The sequence below is a fragment of the Castor canadensis genome, chromosome 3, assembly GCF_047511655.1.
Source record: "Castor canadensis chromosome 3, mCasCan1.hap1v2, whole genome shotgun sequence".
NCBI classification, from domain to species: domain Eukaryota; kingdom Metazoa; phylum Chordata; class Mammalia; order Rodentia; family Castoridae; genus Castor; species Castor canadensis.
The window spans coordinates 10,683,467-10,697,794 of record NC_133388.1 but is presented as its reverse complement, the minus strand read 5'-3'; the positions used below and the strand labels follow the sequence as shown (position 1 = coordinate 10,697,794).

General features: G+C 42.2%; 1 protein-coding gene across 1 annotated transcript in view; it reads right to left on the bottom strand.

The window, feature by feature from the left end:
* Setd3 (SET domain containing 3, actin N3(tau)-histidine methyltransferase) overlaps positions 1 to 14,139 on the bottom strand; it is an 81,083-nt gene extending 66,944 nt beyond the window's left edge. The window contains exon 1 of the mRNA XM_020176212.2: positions 13,966 to 14,139. The gene's annotated coding sequence lies outside the window, so the exon portion shown is untranslated. The remainder of the gene's footprint in view (positions 1 to 13,965) is intronic.
* Positions 14,140 to 14,328: the final 189 nt, after the last annotated feature.

The following is a 14,328-nucleotide window of genomic DNA, read 5'->3' as shown; positions in this document are numbered from 1 at the left end:
ACTAACTATAGACAGATTTGACTTTACAAAAAACAATAAAGACATTTTAGAGCTCAATGAAAATTCAGATAATTAGTTCAATTCCTATATTTTGTTCCATGGAAAATCCAAATGCCTTGTGCAGGGCATCACAGGAAGTCCATGGCAGACTCTAGACTTGCACAGGGTCTTCCCATCACCTTCCAGTCTGGCACTTCAACCACCTATGAATCTTGTGTTATGGGACAAATAAGAAATGACTAGAGTATTTATAGGTAAATGACATAGGAATACCAGTAGCATTCTGAGTAAAGATCTATATAAGCTGATATTTGCCTGAAAATATTTCATAATGTTGAGTCTCAGAAAGTAGGAGTTGGACAATTTGAAGGCATGGACAAGACTAGAAGCAAGGCAAGCACAGGCTGGAAGAGGCCTGGTGTAGCAGGCAAATCAACAGTAAAGAGGGTTGAAAAATCATATGTTCTCCCTCATATGCGGACATTAGATCAAGGGCAAACACAACAAGGGGATTGGACTTTGAGCACATGATAAAGCGAGAACACACAAGGAAGGTATGAGGATAGGTAAAACACCCAAAAAACTAGATAGCATTTGTTGCCCTCAAAGCAGAGAAACTAAAGCAGATACTTTAAAGCAACTGAGGCCAATAAGAGAAGGGGACCAGGAACTAGAGAAAAGGTTAGTTTAAGAAGAATTAATTTAGAAGGTAACACACATGTACAGGAAAGCAATGCGAATCAACTCCCTGTATATCTATCCTTATCTCAACAGCAAAAACCCTTGGTCCTTCCTATTATTGCTTATACTCTCTTCAACAAAATTAAAGATAAGGGCAAAATAGCTTCTGCCGGGTAGCGAGGGGTTGGGGGGGAAGGGGGGAGAAATGACCCAAACATTGTATGCACATATGAACATAATAAAAAAAAGAAAGGAAACTGCACTTTAATAAACTCCTTAACTGATTCTAAAAAAAAAAAAAAAAAAGTTAAGAGGGTTGGAACTGCTGCCTGGGAGTCTGGATCTGATCCTCTGGAGAGAAGTGTATTAGGATGGCAGCCCAGGAAGGTATTTTCAGCCAAGGGCTGGCAGAGCAGTGAATAGCAGGCCACCCCAGTGATGTTCTCCACAGAGCCCTTGTCCAGTGACTTGCAAGTAATCTCAAGGGAAAACCAAAAAATGCAATTTGTTTGTTACAAAAAGAAATGACTAGATGAGGTATAGCCTGGTGTTAGAACACATGTTTAGCATGCATAAGGCTCAATATCCAGCACCAAAAAAGAAAAAAACAATTAGTGTGGTGGTATGGAGAATTACGATAGGACTAAAAGTTCAGACTGCGTATTTTCCCACTATATAAACCATTGACTCCATTGTCACTGAGTCCATGCAAATAAGGCATGTGCTAAAATGACAGGAAAAAATAATCTTTATTAAAATGGGCACCTCTCTTACATATCTAATGTAAAAAGAATAACATTTAATTATTATTAAGTATTCTACAAAATATACTGTGAAATAGAGTCAGTTATCCTGGGACAAAAGGGCACCAGTAAAAATATGCAAAATTAAAAGGAATTAGTCATTTCATGATCAAAAGCAGAAATAAGTGGGGAAGTGGCAGGAGGAGGAACAGCCAAAGCACCTTTTTCTGCCCTGGAGGACTGTCTTAAAAGGAGAAAAGCCCCTTGCCCACGGCCCAGAACAAGGGCACAGCCTGGACACAGCACCTCCACCCTCCTCTGGTCTTCTAGGCCTTGTAGGGCATCTCTGTGGAGGACCACTGAACTCTGCCTGAAAGTAACAAAAGTCATTGTGGAGTCTGGGAATAAGGACTTTAGTCACACTTCCAAATCCAGCAGATCCACTGGCCTCACAGGAAGAAATGCAGAACACACCACCAGTAATGGCTCAACTGTCATCTTGCTTTAGCATTACTGGCAAGACCTTCTATTGTGTGAGCCCCTAAACAACTCAAGATGGGCACTTAAGATGAGAAGCTCCAAGATCCTTTCTCTTCTCCCAAAAGGAAGGGCCTGTGAGCATGCTGCTCTGTACCAGGTGGTGAAGTGCTGGCTCATGGCTACAAAATTGGCTATACTGGCTCTCTTTTCGTTCCTTACCTCCCCAGTCTTCCCTCTTGTTGGCCCAACTTCAATGGCTCATTAAAGCAGCCAAGGCAGCTTCCCTGTATTCAGTACTCGCCCTCTGCTAGACACCAGGTGAAGATACATCTTCTCATGTGGTTCAGCCAGACACTGAGCAGTCACCATTATCCTCATCTTTTAGATGACATTCTCAGGAAGGTTATGTACTTTCTCTGTCCAAGGTCATGCATCAGGTAAGCAACAGAACTAGAATTTGAGCTTAGCACAACCACTCCACTGCTTCTCTTTACACAGATGGAAACCACATGGCATTTCACGAGTCAAGAGGGCTGAAAGGTCTTGACATGGTTAGATTCTGAGCACACCCTACCGTATCCCCACATGTGGCTACTTAGCTCAAGTACCTCCAGCCACCTCCTGAATTCACACTCTTGCTTAGGCCCTGACATCAGTCTCTTGTGTATCACTTGCCCACACCCCACCCTGATAATCAAACCTACTCTTATTCTGCCACCTCATCCCCTGGCACCTAATGCTCCAGTAATACCAAAGTCTCCCAACCCCAGTAGACACTGGCATATGCCTCCCTGCACCTGTCCCTTGAACTCCCCCATCCCATCTCTCACCTACAACACTTTATTCAATTGTTCACAAACTTGTTTTTCTCTAAAAAACCCTATCCAGGCATTCTCTAAAGAATCCTCTCTGTAATCCTGCAATTATTTGTACATACTTCAATTAATGCTGAATCGCACTATACTAAAACACTTACACACAAGTCCTGTGTGTCCCCCCACCACAGACAATAGGTTCCTTGAGGGTAACCTCTCTTACTTATATCCTTGTGCCTAATTTGTAGCCCAGACCTAAATGCACAGCAGGTGCTCCATGAAGGATGCTACCCTGAGCTCCCAAGGAAAAACATCAGTTCCTAGGTCAGGTCAAAATCTATATTCCTGGGCTGGAGCTAGTGCTCAATGGAAAAGCACTTTTCTAGCATGCACAAGGCCCTGAGTTCAAACCCCACACAAGAAAACTCCCCAAAACACAATGACAAAACTATATTCCTGAAGTTCCTACCCAAGTTTCTATTTCCTTGGAACATACAGAATATGTCAAATTCCTGCTCCAGGCAAAGCTATTAAATATATGGTCACAATGATTTGAAAAGCATAACATCTCCTTCAATCCCTTCCCACTAGTTTCCCTGTCTCCAATCTCCTCACCACCACACTGGTCAGTTAGCCTTCATAAACTGATGTATAAACTACAATAACACAGTGCACAGCTTCAAGGGTTTATCCATACACCCACACAGCCACCACCTCCAATAGTAAGATTACAAGCACACTCAACACACAATACTCCTTCAAGCCCTTCCTGGTCCACATTCATCTCTCAGAAGTAACCTTTATTTTGATTTCTATTACCATTGATCAGTTTTCCTGTTCTTGAATTTCATATAAATGAAATTATATACTGTAAGATCTCTTGTTCACCTTCATGTCTATCCACAGCTTACAGAATAGCATCTCATCTCCCAAGCACAACCTTGGTGGGTGAGCTGCCTTGCCCCTTTCACCTGCCCGGCTTTTTTCTGTCTGTCCTGGAATGCAGCCATGTCTTGTCTATGCCCAGCAATTTTCCACATACTCTGAGGCCCTTCCAAAATGTCTCCAATGGCCTTAAGGGAAATTCTAAACTCTTCCTTGCAGCCTTCACTTCTATGAAAGTCAATGAGATAGTCAAATTTAAGGTCATGAACAGATGCTGAAGTTTGGCTTATTTTGGGATTAGGTCTTTTGGAATTGTTTGGATTTCTCCCCTTTCAGAGTGATGTAGGCCCAAAGGGAGAGAAAGTGATGGCTGGCCCTAGTTTAGTAGGAACAATCATCTTAATTCAGGAAGTGGTGTTGTGACTGTTCTGTTCCCAAAGAATGCATATCCCTAGGGCACAGGATTTTAGATTGGGCCATCTCTTTAATCTGTTCCACCCAGAGACTAGTTTCCAGGGCTCTTTGGCCTCAGGGGCTCAGTCCCCTTCACACTAAATACAGGCAACCAAGGGCATGTGTGTCTCTGGTGAGCAGAAGTTTGCACTGGTTCAAAAGCTGGGCAGATGCTCCTCTAAACTCAGAGCCTCTGGGTTCAATAGTTTGGCACTAATCCTAGTATTTGTAGGACATCTCGTACTCAAAGCACCTGAAGGCAGAAGTCCTACATTTACTTCTTTTTACTCCACAAAGCATCTGGCTTTCTGTTGCAGTTTGCTGGGTCTGCAACGCTTTATTTTCCCTCTTGGCCAGGTTGTAGTTCCCTGATCCATTCTTTTCTCTGTTTCTTTGACCGGGATGTCCTTATCTCTTGGTGACAGCATTAAGAGTCCTTGGTCTCAATGACAGGGTCTCTGTCCCCACACTTCCACAACACAGCCGCTCATCTTGCCACCACAGTCTAAATGATTTATGTGCCTATTTTACCCACTGTCTTGTGGCAGAAAGAAACCAAAGCATCTATCTCTGTATTCTCTGTAGGGTCCAGTATAGTGACATGGACACAACAGAAGGTTAAATACCTGTTGAATGAACTTTAGGGGCTTGAGGGTATAGCTCAGTGGTGGAGTGCCTGTTTAGCATGTGCAAAGCCTTGGGTTCCATCCCCAGCAAAAGAGGGCAAGGTGGAGAGGAGAAAAAGAAATCTTTATATATCACGTTTGAACATATCAGTGTTACTAATTTTGACATTTCTCCCACCAGTAATTAGATAGAAGTTAGAAAGCTTTCTATCTCTGTGACAAAATACCTGAGAAAAACAGTTAAAGGAGGAAAGATTTATTTTGGCTCACAAATTCAGCAGTTTCAGTCCATGTTCAGCTGGCTCAATTGCTGTGGGCCCAAGAATAGGCAGAAAACCATGATGGGAAAGTTACTCACCTCATGGCAGCCAGGAAGGCAGCCGTGGCAAGTGTAGGGGTGGTGGTGGGGGTCCACGGATAAGTTATACCCTATAGCTATGAACTCATTAATGGATTAATCCATTGATGAGATTAGCACTCTCATGATCTGGGGACCAAGAGTTCAACACTTTTGGGGGAAGACTTCATTTTCAAACCAGAACAAGTAGTTAAAATGAGGCACTGACTAACGTCAAAATAAGGCACTGACTAAATAGTTAACTAGTTCTACTAAAGAAATAGGACAACTATTCAAGGTAGAAATACAAATTTATACAGAGACAGGGAGTAGGTAGATTGGTCACCTAGAGGTGGATAGGTAGGCAGGTCAAGGTTAAACTTATACAGCATCACACTTAAGTGGGTTTCAATTTGGAAACCCACAGTTTACGGAAGCAAACTATGGGATATTAAATTTAGTAACAGAATTTCTGAAAACACAAATTTTTCAAGTGTTTTTAGTCTCTTTAAAGGAAGAAAAGCAGAAATTAATTAGTCAGGTTTTTGGGGGGAGACGGGGGTAGGATCAGGGTTTGAACTCAGGGCTCCATGCTTGCAAAGACTGTGCTCTACTAGTTGTACCATAGCTTCAGTCCTAATTAGTTGGTTTCTGATTAAAAAAAAAAAAAAAAAGGGAAGACCAAGCACAACTTGAAGCTATGTAGACACTTGTGACCAAGGAAACAAGTATTTGTCTATATCTCCCCATGTTCCCACCACAGCCTACTGAGGCCAGTTGTCAGCAGGCTTACAGAGGGCTATAAACTGGCCAAGAGACTGAATCTGCCAAGCAACAGACTCACAATTTCAACTTGAAATCCTGGATTAGATGCAACATATAGATGAACTCTTTAAATATAGTTGCCCTTAATTAAGCAAGCTCTCTAGAGTGGAGTCTTGGCTAAGTGGTAGAGTAATTGCCTAGCAAGCACCTGAGTTCAATACCTCCCTACCACAATAAACAAACAAACAAGTATTCCAGTATCTCTGTGACTAGGACAATGCTAGTCAATTCAGAAAACAAAATTAGGAAACGTTAGCCCTTGTGGGTCTCAGAAACGAGGCTAGGGAACCAAGACTCACTTCCAAAACAAAACAGCATGGATAATTCCTAAAATATCTAAGTAACTAATCATAAAAGGGTAAGAAATAAAGGTTGACTAAATTTTCAGTTTGAAAAATATTAGTATCCCCTTTGCCATTTTTCGCTAACAACAAAAAAAGATCTATGTTGCATGATTTCCCCAACTTTATGAATTTGAAATAATTATCTAGTCTACATTTGTGATTCAAGAATTTACAATATACAGTGAGTAATTTTCATTGCGATTTCTGCTGAATTGGGGGCTAGATTCCAAGTTTCAACAAATGGAACAAACAGTTATCATGAATATTCTTAATGTTCCTGGTGAATAAAAAGGATATCTATTAGACAGCCATCAAGTTCCTACACAACCAATTATTTATCATCACTATTATTCCAAATATTTATGTAAACATATGCTACATTAAATACATGTATTCTCTTGTCTCTCATACTTATTACCTTGGGGGGAAACAGAAGTACAAAGCAAAAAAAGGGAGCTCTAAATAACAGTTCAAACAAAAGGAAAGCATGACAAAAAGCCATACAAGATAGACAGGCAAATGGACGGGACAATTAAGAGTTACAGCCACTCTTCTCAGGAAGGTCACCTGAAAGAAGAGATGCTAAAAACTTCACATACTTCAGGTTGGAAGCATGGCTCAAGTGGTAGAGTGTCTGTCTAGCAAGTGCAAAGCCCTGAGTTAAAACGCCAGTACAAAAAAAAAAAGGTTCCACGTATCTCCAGTTCATCACCACCTTGGTATCTTAAAAAGCTACAGGATTCTCACATTCCGGCCCTTTAAAACACTATAGACTACTTATCAAGTCCATCAACAACATCCCTACCTAACGGAAAAGCTTTAAAGACAGGAAGACAAACAATATATTCAATTATTAAATTTCTGATATGCTTCTATAATCAACAACCAATTTTGACCAATGAACGAATTCTTTCCCATACAGCTGTTCAGTGGAATAAGTAGGTCAAGAGCAGTAAGAGAAAGCACCTTTGGAGACCTGGCTAATGAAAGGGTGGTGATGAGCTATATACTTAGCTCATCTTTACACAGTATAGTTCACACATACTGAAAGATGAGGGAATTCAGTTGCAGAGTTTTAGTTTGGGGTTTGTTTTTTGTTTTGTTTTGTTTTGTTTCAAAAATTCTGAATAGGAAGGATATAAATTTGCTTGAGTTCTTCCTGAAAATGCTGCTTTCAACTAAATGCAACTGGAATTAACATTTTTTATTGTACTTATTTGGCAATTTGCCCAGGAAACCCAAGCTCAGGCACAGCATCTGTTTTTTTCAATGTGGCTTGCAATGACCCAACTTTACAGCTGGACTGATGAGGGAACAATCATATGCTTCCTCCTACCTCAGGCTCTCAGCTGTAAAATGCTCTTGAGGGAGTACAAGTCTGCCCAATCTTTGTGTAGGAAGAAAAGGAAACATGCTTTTCTCCATCTCTCACTAAAATGCTCTGTAGGACATTAGGATCATTACGACTTTCAGATTTAAATACACAAATTGCAGGATGCTGGGTTAGGAAACTGAAAGGTATTTGAGCAATGTTTTTCTCTCCTGTAGACACTGATAAGGAATGTATGATCTTGGCTTCACATGGAATACGTGAACTCGAACTGGGAGTATAGGAAACAAGTTCTAGTTTTGCCCAGGAGTGAGGTACAAGCAGCCCATGCCATCCTAACTTACACAAGTTTAAGTGGTTAATTAGCACTCTCTAATCAAAGGAGGCATCATGTGTCATAGACTCAAACATATCGAAAAGCCAAGTAAGTGGGCAAAAGATTAATTTTAATGCAGTAGCAACTTAAGTACCAAGATAAATACAAATCTATAAATTACATGTAAATAAAATATTAATCTTTATACAGAATAACTTGGGCTGTCATATATATGTATCATAACTTGAGACTTTAAAAAAGAATTACTTTCCACAATGATTTTTGCTGTTTTTCCAGAAATTTACACAATAATTTTAGAGATGCTTAAACCAGTCAGGGCTGGAGGTGTGGCTCGAGTGGTAAAGTACCTGCCTAGAAAGCATGAGGCCCTAGTTGAATTAAATTGTAAATACACTTAAATAAACATGAAGTCCCTTGGTTTTCTGCTTCCATAGTGCTTGGATGGACTGGCACTTGACCCTCACCCTGGCCAGCGCAGAGCCAACACCATGCAGCCACCAACTGTAATGACCATGTCCCCACTGCAGTGTCACAGGTGTGCCAGCAGGACTAGAGGCTGCCATCAACTGCCAGATCAAACTGGAGTTCCATACCTTCTATGTCTGCCTGCCTGTCTACTTAGAGTTCAACTACACATGCAACAGTGCAATTTAGAACATCAGCAAATATTTTCTTCACCAACCTTGTGAGGAAAAGGAACACAACACTGAGAAACTGATGAAGCTGCAAACCAATGAGATAGACAAATCTTCCTTCAGGACATCAAGAAACCAGATTGTGACAACCGGGAAAGCAGGCCAAATGCAATGTGTTTAGAAATGCTTAAGCCATTCTGATTTTTCAATACAAGTAAGTTTTAGTTTTAGTGTTACACAAGTAAGTTTTAATTTTAGTGTTACATAAGTAAGTTTTAATTTTAGTGTTACATACAGGAAAAAAGATCAAATCAGTCTGTTAGAACTATACAAAGTGGCCACTGACAAAGATCACCCCCACCTGTGTGACTTCACTCAAACTCACAATAAGCTGGTGAAATCCATCAAAGAACTGGGTGACTATGTGACCAACTAGCAAAAGATAGGAGCCCATGAACCTTACATGACAGGATCTCCCTTTGATAAGCATGTCTGAGGAGACAGTAACAATGAAAGCCAAGCCTTAGGCTGACTTCCACATCACCAGAGTAATGCATGTATGCTGGGATACATTTACCTTTTCTGTAAATTGTACCAAACACAAACATAAGTTCTTTGATTTGTACCATTTCCTCAAATAAAGAAATTTGACACATCCCCCAAAATGAGGCTGTTATTTAAAGGAAACTGCCACACACACACACAAAACAAACTGTAAAGCAAGGAACCATTGGTATTGTGAATAATCATTTCTATTATAAAGAAGTGTTTAGTGGGAAGGAACAGTTGCAATCTGCTAAGAAATTACCTTCACACTACTTATACTCCCAAAATCAGGATTCTGCAATTGAAAGATTAACTTTGGGGTTGTCCACATTAACCTTCAAGTCCATACTTTTCAAATAATGTCATTCAATGCTGTGGTTGTCAATATGTTTTCTATCAGTGGGCAAAAATGGTACATGCCAGTAATCTCAGCTACTAGGGAAGATGGAGGTAGAAATATCAAGGTCCAAGGCCAGCTGGGGCAAAAAATGTTGAGACCCTGTCTGAAAAACATACTAAAAGCAAAAGGACTGGGGGTATGACTCAAGTGGTAGAGAGCCTGTCCAGCAAGCTCAAGACCCTGAGTTCAATCCCCAATAATGGGGAAGGAAGAAGTAAGGAAGGGAGGGAGGGAGGGAGAGAGGCAAAGAGGGAAGGAGGGAAGGAAGGAGAGAGGAAGCTAGGCATGGTAGCACATGCCTGCCACCTCAGCTGCTCAGGGGCTGGGGCAAGAGGATTCCAAGTTTGAGGTTAACCTGGGCCCACTCAGTGAGACAGTCTCAAATTAAGAAAAAGTAAAACAAGTACTGACAATGCAGTTCACTGATAGAGCACTTGTCCAGCATATGTGAGATTCAGTCCCACAAAGGAGGGGAGAAAAGGAAAATGAAATTCAAGATCATAGATAGTAATAAATCTAAAAAACTACATACTAAGAATTCTATTATATGCAACTTTTGTCAAATTAAAATTTTTAAAGACTGCACTTAGACATTGATTGTACTCTCCAGAAAACTTGTAGGTCTTAAAGACTATGAAAACATTTGTTTCTACTCTGTCCCTCTGCCCTCCTCCCCCTGCCCACCCCATTACTGAGGCAAGGTTTATAAAAAGTTAAAATTTTACTTTGGCCTGGTAATCAGAATCACTCAGATCCTTTTCAAGATGTTGACTTCAGAATTACCCTTGTCTTCAATTGTCAGCCAGGAGTGTTGGAACTGACTTTAATTGACAGTTCACTCCTAGGAAAGTACTCAAAATAAAGGGGGGAAAAAATAAAAGAATTTCAGTCTTACTTTAGTCTTTGAATTTTACATATAATTGTTGGATCCATTTTTTCATTCAAAATTTTTTCAGCTGAAAATGGTCAATACCTGAGTCAGTTAGTAAAGGCCAGCCCAGAAAAAAAGTTAGCAAGGCCCCACTTCAACCAATAAGCTGAGTATGGTGATTACCTGTGCTCCCAGCTATGCAGGAAGCATAGGCAGAAGGATGTTGTCTAAAGCTGGTTCTGGGCAAAAATGTAAGACCCTATCTGAAAAATAACTAAAAGCAAAAAAGGGCTTGGGGTGTGTGGCTCATGTGGTAAAATGCCTGCCTAGCAAGAATATGGCTTTGAGTTCAAACCCTAGTACCACCAAATAAATGAATTAAAACTCATCTCAACTTCTCTGTAATAGACAAATACAATATGTGAATTAATACTTCATTAGAATTTTTTTACCTTGAGAGTAATTACAAGACTAATTAATTATATTTTAATTTCAAAATAATGAACATTTCCAATTTTATGAACAGGAAAAAATATGGAATAAAATGAAATCAAATGTACAGAAATTCATTTTGCCAAGTAAGGTAAACCTGAAAACACAGCAGAAGTGAAAAGTATAGAAAAATGTGAAAAACATGAAATCCTTAGTCTAATACTCTTAACTGGCTAAATACGAATCAGAATGAACTGATATTAAAGATAAACATTTCTGTGGCTGTAGCAGGAGAAAAAGGATGCACAGCAAATCAAAATATTCTTCACTAATAAAAAATGAGGCCAAATATAATGATGAAAATTATGGGCTAATTGAGAAAGCAAATAACTGGCCACAAGCAACTTTCAAAGTAACCTCTTTTAGAATAAAGATATATCGCTGCTATGTCAAAAAAATTTGATGTCATAGTCATAAATCCCTCCTATTCCTCTTTGGGGCAACACAATCATTGCTCAACTCCCAGGATTTTGGCCCAAGGGGAGGAAACACACTTACTAGGAACTTGCCTCCTACCCCACAACAGAAGCAGCAGTACTGCAGCCAGGATCAAGCAACCAGTTTCTAAAGATACAAAACCTCCTAGTGGAAGACATTCATCAAATTGTATACAAAAAAGATACAGTGTTATTAGTTACATTTATAACAGCTACTTCATTTGGTGAAAGTGAAAAGGAGACTATGTAATTACAACATTTAAGACACTAGGAAAGCCTCAAACTAAACTGACATCTAGACAAAAAGCATTGCAACCCTGACTTAGAGGCAGTATTTTTACTAAAATTCCACAGGGCTCAAACTATGTACAGTTAGCCATCTCCCCTTATCTAAGGTTCTATATCCAATTCAACTAACTGTAGATCAAAAATATTTGGGGGGTGGGAAGGGCGACTCATTTGTACTAAAGTGTACAGACTTTTTTTTTTTTTTTTGGTCATTATTCCCTAAACAATATATGACAACAATTTACTTAACAAAGATACTGTATTAGGCACTGTAATTCACACCCAACTTAAAAGTTTAAAGGAGGATGCGTGTAGATTATATGCAAATACTGTTCCATTTTATATTAAGGACTTGAACATCTGAAGATGGAGGGGCAGTATGGAACTAATCCCCATGGACACACAGCAGCTGTACCTGGTTTTCATTGAATTCCAAGATTATCTACTAATCTCACTACAAGCAAGCCTCCCTTGTGAATGGTTTGATACTTTGTCTAATACTGTTGCCTTTGTCATTCTCTTCTGGGTATGATCATGGAGATTTCAGGAGGCAGTTGTGACTGTTCATCAGAGTTCTAAAAACAAAAACAATTTTCCAGTGGTTGAACTTTAGAACAGAAAAATATTTGAGTACAACTTCACATTTTCCTCATTACCCAGTGGCTTTTAAAGCAAAGGTTTAATAATCATTAAAATTTGGTGTAAATGTACATGGCATGGAAAGTAGTGCTCAATAGCATTATTTTCTTACTGGCAATTTTGCTGGGCTCTTAGGACAGAGAATGAACAGAAACTTTCATTCCTACAGCACATACAAGCATAGATGTTTTAATCTTCAAGTCTGACATTACTCCTATTCCAGGAAAACAGCATGGAGGTGTTAGCATGCTGGAGAAGGGATGAGAAGCAGCAACCATTTCCCTCCAATTGGACTAGAGTTCCACTGCAGATATGAAGGGACAATCTTAAATACACAGAGAGTAAAGAAGGCAGACAGGAAAGGGGGAGTAGAAACCTAAAAACCAAGGTTGTTTGGAATCCCAGTAAAGAGGTTCTTCTGTAGCTGTTTAAGAGCTTGGCTTTGCAAACTATTTTCTTAAGTCAGAGAAAAACGCATCCCTAAATAGTGGGAGTTTCACCAAAATATCAATCACAGCAGCCCCTGAGACTAATTTGGTAAGTGGGGACTCCTTACATAGTAGACCAGAGACACTTTATCATGGTTCAAGTGAATCTTGGCAAATTTTAATAGAGAGAAAAATGGCTTCTATTTTGCTGTAATCTTAAGGTATATTAAACATTTCCCCAAGACTATTACTATTTAGTTCAGATTTAAAATTCCCTTGGGGTCACTTATGAGACTTTGAAGAATGGGAGAGGAAGAAGTATCTTTTGCGTAAGATAGAATTCACACTTTTTTCAGTGTCCAGTTCTTTTAAGTTTCGACAATCGTCACCAGGATCCATCGCTAAAAGGTTAATTCTTCTGAGGTTCTGAAAGGCAAGATTAATCTGTCAACAATAAAAGTATCTTTGCTTTTGAAACACCACCTCTCTCTTTTAAAAATGGAAAACAATATGCCCCGAGTTCTGAACCCGTGAATACTTCTGAAACATTTAAACGTCCTCCTCTACCGACTTGATGGGGGTGAGGTCCCCCCACCCCGCCCCAGTAAGTGGCGCCCATCACCGATCCGCTTCTTTTCCCACCCTGAGTGGAAACAGGGAAAGAGGCAAAGTTGCATCGCCAGGCTGGAGCCACGAGGAGAAAGAGTTTAAAACCAGAATGGCAAACTCTAAAGCACTGAATTCTTCTCCCTAGTAGGGCGCTGCGCGTGGACCATGGCCAGGGGCGCGTGGGAAGAAAGATGACCTATTTTCTACGACTGTCTTTCTTACTGGGCAGTGAAGGGAGAGGAGCCGGGACTAGTCTCCGGGCACCCCGGTGGACACCTGGGGCTTGGAGCGAGGAACATATAAACCACGCAGCCCTCCCCCAGGCAGCGGAGCAACGGGAGGGGAGGAAGGAAATGAGAGCGCGACCCGGCCGCACGCAGAGCCCGGCGACCTGCGCGCCAGAGGGGCCCTGGCCCCACCCGAGGGCGGCGCCCGGGCGGGGGACAGAGAGGGCGGGCGCGGGGGGACGCTCCCTGCACCTGCCACCACCCTGGGACCCGGCAGGCGCCAACGGGAGAGTCGGCGAGCGCGCACCCTGGTCCCAACAGAGCCGTCAGGGCAGAGGCCGAGCGGGCCCTCCAACCAGCGGGCCCTCTGCACCCAAACCCCGCGCGCACACCCGCCCACCGCGGCCCGGGCTCGGAGCCGGCAGCCGGACCTTGGCGCCGACCGGACAGGAGGTGGCCTGGCAGCACTGGGGGCGGCTGCACGACTGGTTCCCCCAGCCCACGGGCCGCGCGCGGGAGGCCGCTGCTGGCACTCACCTGCCCACTTCTCCTTCGCGCAGCTGCGGCGCCACACTCCGGCCCGGACTCCACCGTCCGCCTCAACCAACCCCCAGGCGGTGGTGGCGGCGGCAGCGGCGGCGGAGGAGGCCGGACGGGAGGGGCGGGACGGCGGCCTGAGTCGGCCCCGCCGCCACGGCCCAACCCGGTTCCGCCCGCCCCCCGGACCCGCCCCCGGGCCACCGCCGCCACCGCTCATTGGCCCGTGCCTCGCACGCCTGGGCGCAGCCCCGCCCCACCACCCAGCAGCCGTTCCGCTCGGGTCCTGTTCAGCTATTGGACGGATAGCTCCGGGAGCAAGAGAGGCTTGGTCGGCCGCTGCCAGGCCTGAGTACTCAATTG